General features: G+C 42.3%; 1 protein-coding gene and 1 long non-coding RNA gene across 2 annotated transcripts in view; both read right to left on the bottom strand.

Annotated features, from left to right (window-relative positions):
- The window catches only part of LOC309702207 (protein NLRC3-like), a 131,156-nt gene extending 128,972 nt beyond the window's left edge, over positions 1-2,184 (bottom strand). Inside the window, exon 1 of the mRNA XM_082526723.1 lies at positions 2,159-2,184. The gene's annotated coding sequence lies outside the window, so the exon portion shown is untranslated. The remainder of the gene's footprint in view (positions 1-2,158) is intronic.
- Positions 2,185-13,113: 10,929 nt separating this feature from the next.
- Positions 13,114-16,864, bottom strand: LOC309702451. The gene is made up of 8 exons (XR_014275497.1): positions 16,523-16,864; positions 15,766-15,805; positions 15,573-15,619; positions 15,216-15,260; positions 14,347-14,376; positions 13,824-13,892; positions 13,543-13,617; positions 13,114-13,177 (listed from the first exon to the last, which is right to left on the bottom strand). It is a non-coding gene; the product is annotated as an uncharacterized lncRNA (long non-coding RNA).
- Between the last annotated feature and the right edge of the window lie 1,317 nt (positions 16,865-18,181).

Raw genomic sequence — 18,181 nt, 5'->3', positions numbered from 1 at the left:
TTTTATTGAACATTTGAAGAACTAGCAAAAAAAACAAACTCTTGTAGAGGACATAAAGTCAGAGATAGAAAAGACAAGGAACAGGTGCATCTAGTACAGGTAGAGCTGCTGCAAAAACCCACAGAGCCCAGCAGCCAGCGTAACAAATTCTGGATCCTTGGCTTTTAGTTAGCAGTTAGCATTAGCAGCACATCCTGCGTCCGATGTGAAAGGACCTTTATGCTGCGCACTGTGACTCACAGTAATGGTCCTGGGTCAGCCCTGACTATGTGTTAAACTAATCCTAAAGTAATAATGTTATTTCTAACCACTGATATACCACAACTTTTTCCTTTCAACAGCTACTGAAAGTTAGGGGACCTAGCTGCTATCGGATATTTATATAGAGATCCTCCAGCTTCAAACTGTATCACCCTTCAAGGACCTGCAGTTCAAAAAAAGCGCCCCTCCGACAGCCAAACCCATCTGTTCTCTGATTGGATTGTTACATTTGTGATTGACATGACATTGACCAATCAGATGAAAGGAAGAAAAATAGGGTCAAAATCCGTACTTGTAACTTGCAGGGTTTTTTTCTAAGTCCACACACAAATCTTTTTTACGCACACACAAATCTTTTTTTACACACACAAATCTTTTTTACAAGTACAAAATATTTATGACCACATTTTGAGCCCATACAAGACACTTCAAAGTGATTCTACTGTAGAAACATGAACAGGTAGAAACCTGCAGCCTGACTGCTCATCACTTTGTTACCTGTTCAAGTTCAGCAGCAGCAGCTCACTTTATCATTGTGAAAACAAAAATGTCAAAAACCATTGCTATTCTCTATAAAACAAAGCTGAACAAAAAATCATTACACACACTTTATTGTACTCTGTTGCTTCCATATATGACTTACTGTCTGGAGATATGGGCTAATGCATATAAAACGAACACTCTTCCTATTTTCAAGTTACAAAAAAGAGCTATAAAAAACCAACTAACATTTTGTTTATTAATCTGAATACCCTGAAATTTTATGATTTAGTTGAATATAAAATGGCACAGATAATGTATAAAGCACAAAATAACTTGCTTTGCCCCAGTACTCAGAAGCTGTTCAAAGTCAGAGAGAGTCAATATGACTTAAGGGGAAGAGATTTCTTTAAAAAAAACAAGATAAGGACAAATATAAAGCAGAGATGTGTTTCTGTTAGAGGAGGTAACCTGTGGAATAGTTATGACAGGGATTTAAAAAGGTGTAGTTCATTTTCCTTGTTTAAAAACATGTTTAAAAATAGAGTATTAGAAAAATATATAAATCAAGAATGAAAAGAGCAAAAAAAAAAAAAAACAACCTCTTGATTCTTTTGCTTTGATGTAGTTACTTATCTAAGGTGGAAAGTTTTTTTTTCTTGTTTGTTTGTTTGGTTTTTGCTTTGTTTTCTTATTTGCTTCAGGCCCTGTGTACAGGAGCTGCATGCAAAAAGATATTTTGTGAAAAGGGTTGGCGTAATAAGCAAATGCTTCAGTCAATACCTTTTGATTAGCCTTGTTTCATGCTTACTTGCTTTATGGTCGATTTTTGTTCTGTTTTCACTGAGATATTTGAATGCTAATCAATAAAATCAAAATCAAATCACGGTGCTGGTCTGGGGTCAGTGTTTACTCAGCTTTAACCTCACTCTGGGTTCTAGGTTAGCTTAGCTTTAGCTTAGTGTTAGCTTAGCGTTAGCTTAGCATTAACATGCTGTGTGCTAGCTTAGCGTCAGAGCTCTGCAGGTGTCTCGTGTGTAAATATTAATCACAGTGACAGTAAAGGAGGTAAAGGGCTGTGACGTCATCACGTACGCTGCGTCCTCTGTGGGCTCTGAGTGAACTCAAAGTACAAACTACAAGTACACAAACACGAACGTAGCTCAGAGTGGCGGACACACTCGGCCTCGTTGGTCCAGCTGTGAGTCCGTTACCGTGAACTATGGAGCGGCAGATTTGTGCTGAACTAAGCTGCACACAGCTGATGTTAGCCAGGAAACATTACACACTGACTTTAATGGAGAGACCGGAAATACAAACACACACAGTTTGTTGTGTGAAGAAATCAAACACGAGCTGAACAAACAGTAAAGTTCCTAAAGACAAACTGTTAAAGGAGGAAACAAAGCAAACTTACAGTTTCTTCACACACCAACAACAAGCTCCACTCCACGAAGTTCAGGAAGTGACAGTAAACTTTGAGCAGGAAGGAAACACCCAAAGAGACGTTTGAGGACAATAAGGAGCATTGGGACACTGTGCTGCGTTCAGGTGCACCTGGGAAACTCCAAACCTCTGGCAGGCTGTGATTTATTTCTGCTGGTTTTCCTGTTTGAAGCACAAACATCCGTCATCACTTTGTTGTTGTTCTTCCTGCAGCGTTTAAATGTTTCAGCACTGACCTGATGTTTCTTCAAAGCTCATTTCAACCTGTTGAAGTCATGAATGAAAGTGCAGACTGAGAGTGGATCACATGATGTTTGAGGTGTGTCATGTGACACATGTCTAGATTGTCCCTGATATCATAACTGCTCAAACACTGATGATTATATTTGAAGAATTATTCCTGATGGCAGCAAAGTTTGAATGGAGCTCTCTGTCTGTGCTGATTTGTCGCCCTCTGGAGGTCAAAGCACAAACTGCATGATGTCACTGTAACCACCACAGAGACAGGAAGTGTTTTTATGACTGAAACACTGAAATGATGCTAACGGCTGTCGTTAGGCTCACTGACAGCAGTGCTGATGTGTTCATGTCAAACACTGGCTCAGGTCAGACTCCTTCATCCTTCTCCAGCGTGAGGCCGCCCTCAGACCCACAGGAGCTCTGACCTTTGACCTCCTGACCCTAACCATTTTAGTCTTGTTGCATCTTTAAATGCAAATCCATCCAAACTGTAGCCGAGCAAAAGAAGCTGGAAGCTGTTCTATGAATGATGTTGTTGAAGGAGCTTGGAAAGAAAAGCATCTGGACTTCTTTAAGTTGCTTGAAGAGGGACATGGACGCCTTAACGCCCACTCACATCCTGGGACATTTGATCACAGGAAATCACATGATAGCATGGGGCTAGATCTCACAATGGGTTCATCCAAAACCTTGGCTGATTGAGACCCACACCCGTTTTCACGGAGGAGGAGTTTCACATGCTGAACATGTGACAGCCTGGTTTAAAGGGACCAAAAGTAACTGGACACCTGATTCAGTTCAGGTTTATTCATCCGCTCCAAACCACAGCAGCAGTCACCTCCAGGGAACCAGCTGATCCATGTAACTGGGGACAGACCACAGCCCAGAGCACTGGTTCATGATGTGTTTGTGGACTGTAGGTTGTTTGGATAGAGATGAGATGTACTCAGCAGTCTGTCTCTAATGTTTAATGAAATGTTCTGAAGATGATAATAACTTGTGATTTTCTTTTGAATGAATCTTTAATCGTGTTGTAGGGCCTCTGACTCTCATGAAGATTTTCACATCAATGTGCTTTTCACAAAGATATTAACAATGAAAATGACGTGCAGCCCTGAACTACTCATGCGTTAACTCAGCGGTTCCCAACCCCCGGGTCACGGACCGGTCCGTGAGTCATTTGGTACCGGGCCGTGAGAGTCGAGGCTCGGTGTGAAATTGATGGTTGATAGGTTTGTAGCATAAACCTGTTCGCTGGATCGTTCAATCCAGCTACACAGCAAAGCAAGACACGAGTAGTTCTTTATGTTTCTCGTGCACGGGAGAGAACTGGACCAATGCCGTTCCTTCGCTTGACCACAGTCGCTCTCGTCCGTTCCCTCGTAACACTGTTCTTTTATTGAGGTTACATGAACATACATAGGTTCATTAACATACACGTGAACAAAGGTACCAGTCTGTATGTTATGTAGGTGTGTGTGTGTGTGTGTGTGTGTGTGTGTGTGTGTGTGTGTGTGTGTGTGTGTGTGTGTGTGTGTGGAGTCAGAGTGTGACCCATAAACGACTTCCCTAAACCTGCTGGTCTGGAAGTCCAGCAGTTCATCTAAACAAAAGGCACTTAGACTAAAACAGACATCCTACCACAAAACAATAAGAAGGTAGCACCTCTCCCATGATCCCAGGACGTGGGTGTGAATGCCAGAACACTCTGGAGTCACACAAAGTCTTTAAAGACTACTATCATTACACAATTGGTTCTACACCTCTGAGCATATATGGTTAGATATTCCCCAATAACAATGACAATGATAAAATATAAATCCAACAATGGTTTTCAGGGTTTTTATCGTTAACTTCGTTTCCCTGGGTCTTTTCCCGTGTTGTAGTCGTGTGTCTTATTTTGAAAGAAATGTTTACGCGTTACCATAGCGACCAGAGAGCATTAAGGGTGCAGACAGGTGCATCCAACAACATTTTATTTTCCCTTATTTGATTTATGGACCTAACTGTATGAACTGGACTTTGGCTTTAATGCTGCTCCTCTTCATCATTGCTGTGTTGCATTTCCATCATTCTGCTGCTGGATTCACTGCAGGCTTTAACAAACACTCCTTTGGGTCCAGGCCCAGCCACGTGTTTGTAAGCTGCTGTGCTCCTCACAAATAAAGCCTGAAGCAGCTCAGACTGTTAGAAGCAGCACTGAGCCCTGTTACAGTTATAGTGTTAGAGCAACGGCTGCAGCCTACAGCATTTAAACTAGCTGACAGTAAACACATCACTCAGGGTTCAACACTCAGGAAAGTGTGTGACCTTCCACACTGACAGAAGATGCTAAACATGACTTTAAACTGTTGTTTGTTAAAGCCTCACAGATCTGAGAGCAGGGCTCAGTGGGTACATGAGCCTTTATACATGAAGGCTTTCTGTTTCCAGGAGAGGAAACATGTGATCCAGCTGTGTTTGGTCACATGGATCTGCTCTGCATGGATCACCTGACTAAAACATGTTGTTATTATTGTTCTTACAGTCTTAAATCGGTACATCAGGTGGGTCACATGACACCCGGGGGTGACAGCAGCATCTTTCCTCTTTAGAAAGCTGCTCTCTGTCCCAGGAGCTGTTGTCACAGTAACAGCAGGAACAGGAAGTCACACGCTCTCTGCTCTGTGATTGGCTGCTTCTTATCTCAGCTTCCTGCAGAGGGTGGAGGTCTGCTGATGACGCACAACAACAGAAGTGTGACTTTCACTTCCTGTTTATTGCTGTTGTTCTTAAAGCTCTCAGGCGATGCTGCAGCGCCCCCTGCTGACACAAACTCCTCCCTCTGTCTCAGAGGTCACAGGTCAGCCTGCTGCAGAGGGTCTGCCTGTTCATGGTATTCCTGAGACAGAGCCGAGGCTCAGCGTCAACGCTGGTTTCTGATTGGGTCAGCATGTGCAGGCTGCCATGGTGTTGGTGTCACCACTACAGACAGCTCAGGTTCAACTGGTTCTTCTTTGATTTGCTTCTATAGCACAAAGGTTGACACCAGTCTGGTCCAGTTAGCATCTGAATCCATAAACGTGTGAGCTCGTCCCACCAGAGGACGTCAGCATCATGGGGATAATGTCTACAGCAGGAAAACACAGGGACAGTTGGGTTTGCTGCACATCTGGAACACACAGTTAGCTCAGATATGTTCATGTCGCTAACACCAATACAGTGACTGAGTGCTCTATAGCAGCTAATGCTAACAACTGTAACACTGCTGTTTGTCATGGTTTTCAGACCAAATGATAACAAACGTTGGGAAAAGTGAAATATTGGAACATGAAATCATAAATTATTACATTTAAACAACAATAATACAGCTAAATTTCCCCTCTTGGCTCATAAGCTGCTCACCTGGATGCTACATCAGTGCAGTCCTCTCTGAACATTAGCTAATCAACACACACACACTTATTGTTGAGAGGCTGACTTCACTAAACTCACAGAAACTCTTAAGAAGCTCTTCAAATGATGACTTTGGAGTTTTGTGTTACTGTCAGTGTATAAAAGCTAGAAAAGGAAGAAAAGCAGGAGAAATGATCAAAGTGCTGCTGTGTGCAGGAAGAACTACAACATGTTAGTGAGAAACACAAACAGGGTGTGAAACACACTCCAGAGGAAACGCTGTGTGCAGGCTGTCTGTGACTTCCTGTGTCTCTGCCACAGACTGGGACAGACACCAGTGAAACCAGTCACTGTGGTCATGTGCTTGTAGCCAGCAGCCTGTGATGTGAGGCTGCTTGAGTCAGTCGTCTGCTTCCACCATGTAAACCTTGGTGTCTCCTACATGCACAGATGTTTCCTGCAGACTGTGCTGCTCCAGCTGTCACACAGATGTTGAATCAGCAACATCTGTGTGACGTCCTCCCTGGTCCCACAGATAACAGGCTGCATACAAGAGGCTCACCTCTGCTACCTGCTGCTCCACTGGGGCTGAAAACGGAACGTTTCTCCCACAAAACGCTGCGTCCAGATGAACAGAAGCAACAGACTCACTTTCCTGGATGATTGAGATGCATCAAGACTTCATTGTGTGTTACTTCTCATTCAGCACAGACACATTATTCCTGTTAGGTCATGTCAGCTGTCACTCAGTACAAGCACAACTGTGAACAACACAAACTTCTCTTCAATGTGTCACAGAAACACTAAGTGTGAGAGCCTGTATGACACACAGGACAGACTGTAAGCTCTGCTGGCTGCACAGCACTTTGTAGCAGTTTTCCAACATGTCCTCCACCCGTGATGTCAGTGGTGGGACCCCAGTCACAGCACTCAGCACCACCTCCTTTAAATGGATTTTATAGCAGTTCCTCCCGTTACTCGGTGCAACGCTTCTTAAATGTGTTTTTGCAGGATAAAACACAGCAGGTGGTGTAGAGAGGACGTCAGCTGACGGAGCAGAGGGAGGCAGACTGTGGATAAATGACAGAGTGAGAGGAGAGCAACCATGACAGAAGCACAGGTGTGGCAGATAGAAGTGGCTTTATAGACACTTATTGTCAGTCCTCGTGCATGCTGTGGAAATAAGTGTCTGTGTCATGAGGTGACATGTGAGCTTATCTTTGGTCAATAAAGCTGAACGACCAGTTTTCACTTTGCTTGTTACGCTTGTTTAGTGACGTCTGGGTTTCTGTGGAGCCCGAATTTTGATGAGTTCTGGTGAAATCATCTGAGATCATCTGAGCATCGGTGAAGAGTCAGCAGAGAAAGTGTGGGACAGAAGTTTGCTTTGGACACATGGACTGAAATCAAAAAGGAACAAACAGGATTTCCAATGGACAGTATGGAGAAGTGAAAGTACACAAAGGCTGTGCTGGAACACGTGTGTTACACTTTTTGACAGCTGAGAACAAAACACAATATTTTGCATCATCTCTGCAGTGTCTCTTCTTTCCTCTGCTGTTGTGCTTTTAGCTCCAAACTGTTTCAAATGGTTTGTCAGCAAGCTGACCTCTGACCTCTGCAGTACTAACTCCTGACCCGTACAAAGAGCGGGCGTTTCTGACCTTTGACCTGCAGCTGTATGTCTCTCAGTCTCAGTTCTTCTCTCCGTCACTGATGGAGCAGGTGTAGTTGCTGCTGACAGTCAGTCGTTTGTTTTCTCAGAGTGAGGCTGAAGTCTGAACTGTTCAGAGCATCAGGTCTCATCAACGTGCGCTGCTGTAACGCCGCTTTGTCCTCTGAGATCACCAGGTATGAAACCTGAGTGCTGACAGAGCAGCATGTTCCCCCTCATTCACCTCCACCACCACAGCCAAGGCATGCTGGGAAACTGAGGACACACAGACGGAGAACTGAAGTGTCTGCTGTGTGTTCATCTCAGAGTCCTCACAGGTGACACATTAGCTCCAGAACACCAAGCCAGGTGTTTGAAGCCTGACAGGGATTCTTCCCATCCAGAGGGAGGATTTAGCTGCACAACAATGAACATTAGTGTGTAGTTTAGAAACACAGACTGTGCCTGCACTGCATCTAGTGAAGAAAAGTGTTACTGCCAGAGAACGAGGCTCCTTTAAAGCAGCTGATATTAAGGTTGAAAAATCAACAATAAGCTGATGTAATCAACGTTTCACAAAATGGTCAGCAGCTAAAATCTGGAGCCGTTCTTTGGTGGTAATTAACAGTTTGTTCTTGTTAGCTAATTATGTCATTAAAGGTAGCAGCAGAAGCCTTGTGTTGAAAGCCCATTCACTCACACATTCACACAGTATGTGTGTGTCTGTGTTACACTGTGGACATCCCTTCTGTTGGAGCGCCATCTTGTGGCAGGTTTAAGAAATGTTCTTCTTGTAAATCCAAACTGATGCACCTCCATAGCAGACTGTGGAGGCTTTCAGTGACATGAAGACTTGATTTATACTGTCATATTCTCCTGTTACACAAAGCACAGCACGCTGAACATGGATGAACTGAAACTCCCAGCATCTGACTGAGGAAAAGCACAAATCATTCTCACACTGACTCCTGCTTGATTTTAGATTTGCTTTCAAATCCTCACACTTTCATATGAAGCACTAAATGGGCTCCAGACTGTTTATCTCAGCTTCCTGTCAAACACACTGCTGCTCACACCGAGGCTCAGTTTACTCCTCCAGCCTGGCTTAACCTGCTGTCTGTTAAAAACAGTCCCACACTCCTCTGTTTAATCCTTCTGATCAGACTCTTTGATTTTGTATTGTTTTTACCTGAAGTTGTGTTTTTGACATGGTTCTGTCTGTGAAATAAAGCTCACACACACACTGCTACAGTCCTTCATACACTTAGAAACGAAGCTGCTCCTTTCCTCAGTGCTGACACATAAAGAAGAGTTGGTTTTATATCCAACACGTCTCTGTTCCAGAAAACAGCTTCAGCAGCCTCTGAGTCTGAACTTGGAGTTGGTTATAAGCCACAGGCCTGTGTGCACAGCAATGAGGAGATATAATGCAGTAAGTGAAACATGGATGTGTGGAACAGATTATCCCAAAGGTTGATTCTGTTCATCTGGACGTTCTCAGTGAAACATTTGGTCTCTCGGTCAGGTGACTCCTTTAGTCTCAGCTGACTGCAGGTTTCCAAACCTTTGTCACTGGATCACTCACTTCATCTCCAACGTGTCCCTGACACAGACAGCTGGAGCCGTTACAGCAAAATCATTGATCATCGTTTTTAGAACATTAGCTGGTGTTGGTGGGCAGGCTAGCAGTGCTAATTGTTAGCACTAGTTCTGCTGCTCTCCCTTTGTCTCTGTTATTGTTGGTCTTTAGTGAACAATAGAAAGTGTCTTCATGAGACTGTTGCCTAATGTTCAAATGTAGATAACACCACCTGCACCAACCTGTTACACAGCACAACCCTCTGGTGTAGCTTTGCCCATACGGTAAAAAAATATATTTCAAAATACATTTTGAAATATATTTATATATTTAAAATGTATTTTAGCACATATATTTTTTGGCCATTTTTTGTATATTTTGAAATATATTAATAAAATATATTTCAAAATACAATTTAAATGTATTTAAAATCATTCAAAAAAATATAAATTTAACCCTTCATATATTTCTAAGAAAACACATTCACATGTAACATCTGAAAGAAATCTTTATTTGATGTTTAAAACATACATATAGCATATCAATCAAGCAAGGAATACTCATTTTATAAGTTTATTCTCATTACATACTTAAACATTCTAAAAGAAACACACACACATATACATATATGTGTGTATATATATATATATATATATATATATATATATATATATATATATATATATATATATATATATATATATAAAAAACACCCAGCACGCCCCTGCGGGCGGTTTATCCCTCAAGCTCGGGTCCTCTACCAGAGGCCTGGGAGCTTGAGGGTCCTGCGCAGTATCTTAGCTGTTCCCAGGACTGCGCTCTTCTGGACAGAGATCTCCGATGTTGTTCCCGGGATCTGCTGGAGCCACTCGCCTAGCTTGGGAGTCACCGCACCTAGTGCTCCGATTACCACGGGGACCACCGTTACCTTCACCCTCCACATCCTCTCGAGCTCTTCTCTGAGCCCTTGGTATTTCTCCAGCTTCTCGTGTTCCTTCTTCCTGATATTGCTGTCATTCGGAACCGCTACATCGATCACTACGGCCGTCTTCTTCTGTTTGTCTACCACCACTATGTCCGGTTGGTTAGCCACCACCATTTTGTCCGTCTGTATCTGGAAGTCCCACAGGATCTTAGCTCGGTCATTCTCCACCACCCTTGGGGGCATCTCCCATTTTGACCTCGGGACTTCCAGGTTATACTCGGCACAGATGTTCCTGTACACTATGCCGGCCACTTGGTTATGGCGTTCCATGTATGCCTTGCCTGCTAGCATCTTGCACCCTGCTGTTATGTGCTGGATTGTCTCTGGGGCATCTTTACACAGCCTGCACCTGGGGCCTTGCCTGGTGTGATAGACCCCAGCCTCTATGGATCTTGTACTCAGAGCTTGTTCTTGTGCTGCCATGATTAGTGCCTCTGTGCTGTCTTTCAGTCCAGCTTTGTCCAGCCACTGGTAGGATTTCTGGATATCAGCCACCTCCTCTATCTGCCGGTGGTACATACCGTGCAGGGGCCTGTCCTTCCATGATGGTTCCTCGTCTCCCTCCTCTTTCTTGGGTTTCTGCTGCCTGAGGTATTCACTGAGCACTCGGTCAGTTGGGGCCATCTTCCCAATGTATTCTTGGATGTTCCTTGTCTCATCCTGGACTGTGGTGCTGACACTCACCAGTCCCCGGCCCCCTTCCTTCCGCTTAGCGTACAGCCTCAGGGTGCTGGACTTGGGGTGAAACCCTCCATGCATGGTCAGGAGCTTTCTTGTCTTTATGTCAGTGGCTTCTATCTCCTCCTTTGGCCAGCCTATTACCCCAGCAGGGTACCTGATCACGGGCAGGGCGTATGTGTTGATGGCCCGGATCTTGTTCTTACCATTCAGCTGACTCCTCAGGACTTGCCTGACCCTCTGCAGGTACTTGGTGGTTGCAGCCTTTCTAGCGGCCTCTTCATGGTTCCCATTTGCCTGCGGGATCCCCAGGTACTTGTAACTGTCCTCTATGTCTGCAGTGTTGCCTTCTGGTAGTTCAATCCCCTCAGTTCTGACTACCTTCCCTCTCTTTGTTACCATCCGACTACACTTCTCCAGTCCGAACGACATTCCAATGTCATTGCTGTATAGCCTGGTAGTGTGGATCAGTGAATCGATGTCTCGTTCACTCTTGGCATACAGCTTGATGTCATCCATGTACAGGAGGTGGCTGACAACTGCTCCGTTCCGTAGTCGGTATCCGTAGCCAGTCTTGTTAATGATCTCACTGAGGGGGTTCAGGCCTATGCAGAACAGCAGTGGGGACAGAGCATCTCCTTGGTAGATCCCGCACTTGATGGTAACTTGTGCTATGGGCTTGGAGTTGGCCTCTAGTGTTGTACGCCACATCCCCATTGAGTTCCTGATGAAGGCTCTTAGGGTCCCATTGATCTTGTACAATTCTAGGCATTCCAGTATCCAGCTGTGGGGCATTGAGTCATAGGCCTTCTTGTAATCAATCCAGGCAGTGCACAGGTTGGTCAGTCTGGTCTTGCAGTCTCGGCTGATTGTTCTGTCTACCAGTAGCTGGTGTTTTGCACCTCTGGTATTCTTGCCAATTCCTTTCTGTGTCCCGCTCATGTATTGACCCATGTGCCTGTTCATCTTAGCCGATATGATGCCTGACAGGAGCTTCCATGTAGTACTGAGGCAGGTTATTGGTCGGTAGTTGGAGGGGACCGGTCCCTTCTTGGGGTCCTTGGGGATCAGGACCGTCCGGCCTTCAGTTAGCCATTCCGGGTGTCTCTCGTTAACTAGCAGCTGGTTCATTTGTGCTGCCAGACGCTCGTGGAGTGCAGTCAGCTTCTTCAGCCAGTAGGCGTGAACCATGTCGGGCCCTGGTGCTGTCCAACTCTTCATACTGGAGACCCTTTCTTGGATATCTGCCACTGTGATGGTTACTGGACCCTGTTCAGGGAGGTCACTGTGGTCTGCCCTCAGATCCACTAGCCACTGAGCATTGCCGTTATGGGTTGCATCCTTCTCCCATATGCTCTTCCAGTATTGCTCCGTCTCCAGCCTTGGTGGTGCTGTTCTCTTATTGTTCCCTTGCCACTGAGAGTACACCTTTGCTGGTTCTGTGGAGAACAGCTGGTTTATTCTCCTGCCTTCTATCTCTCTGGTGTACCTCCTCAAGCGGCTGGCCAAGGCTGTGAGTCTTTGCTTGGCAGTTTCCAAGGCCTCAGGTATGGACAGCTTGCTGTATTTCTTAGGCACCTTATTTGTCGCACCTTTCTGCAACTCCGTTAGTTGGCTAACCTCCCTCCGTGCTACTTTGATCTTGCCCTCTAGCCTCCTTCTCCATGGAGGGTACTGCCCCTTGTGGCTGTTCAACTTGTAGCCAAGCATCTCACTGATCACTGCTGCCGTATTGTAGATCAGCTTGTTAGTGTCGGTAATCGTGGTTGTAGGTATTGCCCGTAGTGCATTAACATCATCTAGCAGACCTTCTGAGGGTACTTCACGTAATCTTGGTAACCGGCTACGGGGGATCCAGGTTTCAAGCTTGGCCATGATCCTATTTTTCAGGTCAGTTCCTCTCGCACTCAACGATCCTTCTCCTATCGCACTTGGGGCTATGTACCCAATCTCGGGTGGGGGTGATGATATCTCCCCCCTGACCTGGCGTCCTGACTCCTCCTTGCCGTAGCATTTGTGTTGTACCTCGTCAATCTCTAGCTGTGAGAGCAGTCCCTTCTTTCGAATGTTGGAACACTGAGCTACTAGTTGTTTCGCCGTCATTGTGGATGTTGGGTATCGAAGAATCCATAGGTCCCTCATCCTATTCATGTAGCCCCTTCCGCCGGGGTTACTTGCGTAGTAGCATTCCAACAATGCCCTGTTTTCGTCCCTTGCCCACCGATGCCTTCTTGTTCCAGTAGCCCACTTTTCGTCAGGGTGCCCTGGTTCCTCAACACCTGACGCGGACCTTGTTGATCCGGGCGACGTCCGAGCCGGCATGCCTTCATATTTATGTGTGTGTATATATATATATATATATATATATATATATATATATATATATATATATATATACACACAGTCTCAGTTCCCCCAGCTTTCACTGCAATCCTCAAAGCCCTTCTGGACACGCTGGGAAACCCCTTCCTTACCGCCACTTTTATCAGAGTTAAAATAAAAATGTGATTTATGTTAGCTGGCTTCATTTAGCAAACAGATATTTCTGTTTATACAGATACAGATATTAATACAGATATATTTTACGCATAATTTACCTCTTTTTTTTTCCTAGATGGGAAGTCTATCCAGTTCACATTACAGTAATGCTAACACCCCTTTTGGTCGTCTCTCCTTACCTTCCAGCATTCATAAATCTGTTGACCTTCTTTGTCTGAGACCAACCACTACAATGCATCATCACCTATTTGTATTGGTAACTTACTTTACAACCTATTTTAATGGTTGCAAAGTAAGTTACTTGTGGTGTATGCAATTTTAGATACACAGAAAGTCTTCACTTACTATATATGGCTGTCATAGTGTCCTTATCAAGGGCAGTTCTTCACTCTGCGCCGATGTCCGTTTTGCTCTGTCCTCCTATAAAAAGCATGAACATTTGAGTTTTTGATTAGTTTTAGATTTCCAAAAATTTGATATTTGTACAACTAAACATTTGAACTACAATATATGCTATTGAGCGATACTTTTATGGGTAATTTTTGGTAAAGAAACTGGTGACAGAGTTGTAGGCTTTTTAAAGTACTATTAGCTAACCATTTGAACTGACTTTCAAAGCTGATTACCTTTTAAATTGCTGTGGATCAAAACCTCCAGTGGGAAGGCGGCCATTAGAAGAACACGCACCATTGAACCTGAAAATAACAAAAACAAACAAAAAACAGAACAATATATAAGAGTCCGGTAGGGTAATAAATCTCTTCTGAAGCAATATAGTTCATTTTGGGTGAAAAACAAAACATTCCTCTAAAATATATATACTGACATCAGCAATCAACATCATGATTGTAATTATTTCCTTTTTAGTACATCTACTGCTGTTTGCATGTGTCAAGCACTACGACTGTATCTATGCATATAAATTCACCATATATATCCAGCAAAAATGTTTTGTTATAGGAAAACAAACAAAGGCATTCAATCAGAGGTGAGAAATTAATTGGGAATATGAATTATAGGTGAACTATTCTTTACCTACTAGCAATCAAGCTTCTTTAACCAAGAAGCTTGAAATATTTGAATGTAAAATAAAATAAATAAATAAATAATAATAAAAATAACATGATGTAATTAAAATGCACAACTTACATTAAGGAAATCTGCATTTGTATCCACAGGCTAAAAGTAAAACAGTAAATGTGTTAGTGATAGTACAGGTATTTGTAAAAAAAAAAAAAAGAGGCAGTAACTGTGACGCTTCTAGTGGGATGCTAAATGCAGAGATTTATATTTACAGTATAATACTGCATGTACGGGTAGCTGTGTTGTGAACTGTAACTGAATATTAGAGAATCTCAGAGAAATTAAATGTATTTATTTTTTGAATTTATCAATCATAAAACCGTCTGTTTTGAAGGCCTGTTACGATAGCGACTTTTTGTTGGTCGGTATATTGCCCCATAAACAATTGCGACAAGTTATGTCATTGTCATTTTAAGACCATTTTATGTCTTTGAATGTATAATCATAATATAACACCATAATAATGCAAGATCTACACACTTTCAATTGACAAACCGACATCTAATTCTTAAAGTATTTAGATCATTGAAATTAGGAATCAAAATATTAGATACCTTAAAAACTTGAATAAATAGTAAGTTTTCTAACAAATAGAAAACAATGATATTTAATGTTATTGTTTTGTTATCATTATATTTTATTTTTGTAAATATAATGGCGGATAAATTACATCATCAACAATTATTGAGGTCATGTACATGTACTGTGTGTTAAGTCGATATATCGATTATTGTGATAGGCCTACTGTTTTGGTATCATAACGAGCTTGTCAAACATGCATGACCACTAAACAATGTCTAAGCAGTAGTACTGGTCTGAATGACAACAAACATAACTAGTGTTTTGGAAAATCTGTTAGAAAACAGTTATTTCAATAATTATGATTAGCATGTGACACAGACACCGCATAAAAAACTACAACAACAAATACTTACTTTAGGAGGATGGGGGAGGGCAGCATGAGGTTGAGACTTTGACATCTGTAAGAAACAAATTCATGTATTACAAACAAGTCACTTAAAAATACATTAATGTGGCAGACTGTTCCCTGTTCAGATGCAGTGTATAAGTACAATCAGGGCTGTCACAACAATGGGGTGGGGCCAAGTGGCTGCAACCCTAGGTACAATGTGCAGGTATATATAATTACATATAATATATGTGAATAAAGCAAGAATCTGTTTAGGTTAGTCACTGTGCTGACTGATGCTTGCTAGGTTTATATGATTGCAAACTGCACAAAAACAACAACAGCAACAACATTAATGACAATGACAAACAAAATTACTTACATTTATGTAAATCTCACATTAGGAAGATCTGCATTCGATTTCATGGGCTGAAATAAATAGGCAGAAACATTACTGCTAAAAAAAATAAAAAACAAAAACTCTAAAAAGCCTAAAAATGACTTAAAAAGCAAGGAAATGTGGAACATTGTAATTAGCGAACATTAATAAAGCATAACTGTTCTTTGTTTCTAACCTTGGTAAGTACTCTGTAGCCAGAAGGAGAGGTAGGATTTCTGTGAAAGCCAAATTAAATGTGAATAGGCTTTGATAGTTATTGAGAAGGCAGAATAATAAGAAAAGGCAAAAGTACGTCACAATATAATTAATTAAGTTACATATTTTGATTACCAAATTATGGAAGCGTGGAGCTGCCACCCAGGCAAAAGAAAAATAGAGCTGTATCACGTTATGACGTGAAATGTTTATTGTTCTAACATTGTGCTTTTCATGTTTGTATAATACAGTGGTTCTTAACCTTGTTGGAGGTACCGAACCCCACCAGTTTCATATGCGCATTCATTGAACCCCTCTTTAGTGAAAAATAAAGTGTTTTTTTTTTTCAAATTAGACGTAGATATGTTTTTTACTGGTGCACAAAATGAGCCGTGCACGTCACAGCGGAGGCTCTGCCGAACCCCTGAGACCAACTCACCGAACCCCTAGGGTTCGATCGAACCCAGGTTAAGAACCACTGGTATAATATAATATCACATTATTATAATATACATAATTGTCACGTTCGCACAATATTGTACGGACGTGATAATTATGTACATTTTTCGTACAATGTTGTTCAAACATGTTGTTCAAACATGATAGTATATTGTTAGAACGATAAACTTTTCACGTTATAACGTGATATACTTATATTTCTCTTTTGCCTGGGTGGCAGCTCTACGCTTCCGTTCCAAATAAGCGAGAATAAAGTAATATTATATGGGAAAAGGCACCTGCTAGCTTGATGATGGAGGCTTCTTAGACTGGCCACCCGCCTTGGCTTCTTGTCGCCACTCCACGAAATAAAGGTCCGTTTCCTCCATGCCGGCTAATTATTCATCCTCATTAAAATCTCGTATATGTTCAGTTGGCAGAATTGAGAATTTTACATCTTCCAACCACTTAATTAACGCGAACATAATCGGCTTGTTTCTTCCCGTCTCCTGTATCCGGCCGTTCCTCTCGCTGTCAGATTTCGCGCCTCAGAGACGTCGTTATTTTTCAAAAAAAAAAAAAGAAGAAAGAAAGAAAGAAACAGCAACAACTACTAAAGAGAGTTTTTGCACGTTCATTGCACATTTGTGGGAATGTTTAAATATTTTATTTTTATTAATTACTTTTCATTATATCTTTATTTTTTAAACCACCGTGGCAATGCGCATGCGCATACACTCCTGCACGCAAAGGGCTTTGGAGTTGACGTAATGTCGCAATGCATTGTGGGAGCGCAGCACCATCTTGGCAGGTCACGAATCAAAACAAGTTTGCTACGAACCATTCTGAAACGTAGCTCAAAAGAAAATGACGGTATAGAGACAGATTCTGTCCAGATGCAAAGAGACGGTACTTGATTGTTGAAATGTGGACCCGTATGAAATATAGCCGTGGAGTAGAAACCCTGAAGACCAAACCGCTATTGACTTAGCATGATCTACTCTCATACCTTGTCTGTGGAGTCAGAGCATACACGGCGCACCAATTTCGCAATTATAAATCTCTGGAGGCGCACATCCAATTCACCAAGGACTGGGTACAAGATTTGGCTATTTTTAAGCCTCCACGTTGTGAGTACGCCGTCATTCAAGCAAAGGTAAGTCAGCTTGAGTACTGCGAGTAAAATGCGTTTGATTCCCCCCAGCATTCAAATTAGTGCTAGCAAAAATTCATTCGTGAGGGGGAAATTACAGTGAGAACATGTAGAGGCTCTGTTAGAGGGATAACATAGTGAGTTCAGTGCATTGATGTGACATTGTCCTGAAGGATTTAGTTATTCTTTATGGTTAAAGAAATTGCCCTAATTAATTCATATGTATTATAAATAATCCTAATTACACATCTTGCTTCCTTGTTTGTGTCCTGTGTCACTAAAAATACATTCTGTTTTAGTTTTATACATTGATTAATGACCTGCAGAATCTGCTTGTCATATTAGGTGTCCATAGTTGTCACTTAAAGTCGAACTTTATGTTTTCTCCCTCTTGAAAGTGATTACCAGAGGTGTGGACTCGAGTCACATGACTTGGACTCGAGTCAGACTCGAGTCATTAATTTTATGACTTTAGACTTGACTTGAAAAAATGTTCTAAGACTTGTGACTTGACTTGGACTTTTACACCAATGACTTGGGACTTGAATTGGACTTGAACCGGTTTACTTGAAAAGACTTGATATTTTACCCCAAATATAAAATTTAACATGCATATTATATAGAGATTGAAAATGTGACGTCATTCACGGGTAGAACCGCAAAGGATTCTGGGAACTCGTGGCAAGCGGTACTAACGCACGCAGGCTTTCAATTAAAATCAGTTATACAGCGATAAAAAGAAACACAAAAATGTCAAGAAGCTGTTGTATGATTAACTGCAATAGCCGGTCGAATGACAGCCACG

The sequence above is a fragment of the Aulonocara stuartgranti genome (genome assembly GCF_965226115.1).
Source record: "Aulonocara stuartgranti genome assembly, chromosome: 3".
NCBI classification, from domain to species: Eukaryota; Metazoa; Chordata; class Actinopteri; order Cichliformes; family Cichlidae; genus Aulonocara; species Aulonocara stuartgranti.
The sequence above is the reverse complement of the archived record's forward strand: the minus strand, read 5'-3'. Positions and strand labels throughout refer to the sequence as shown.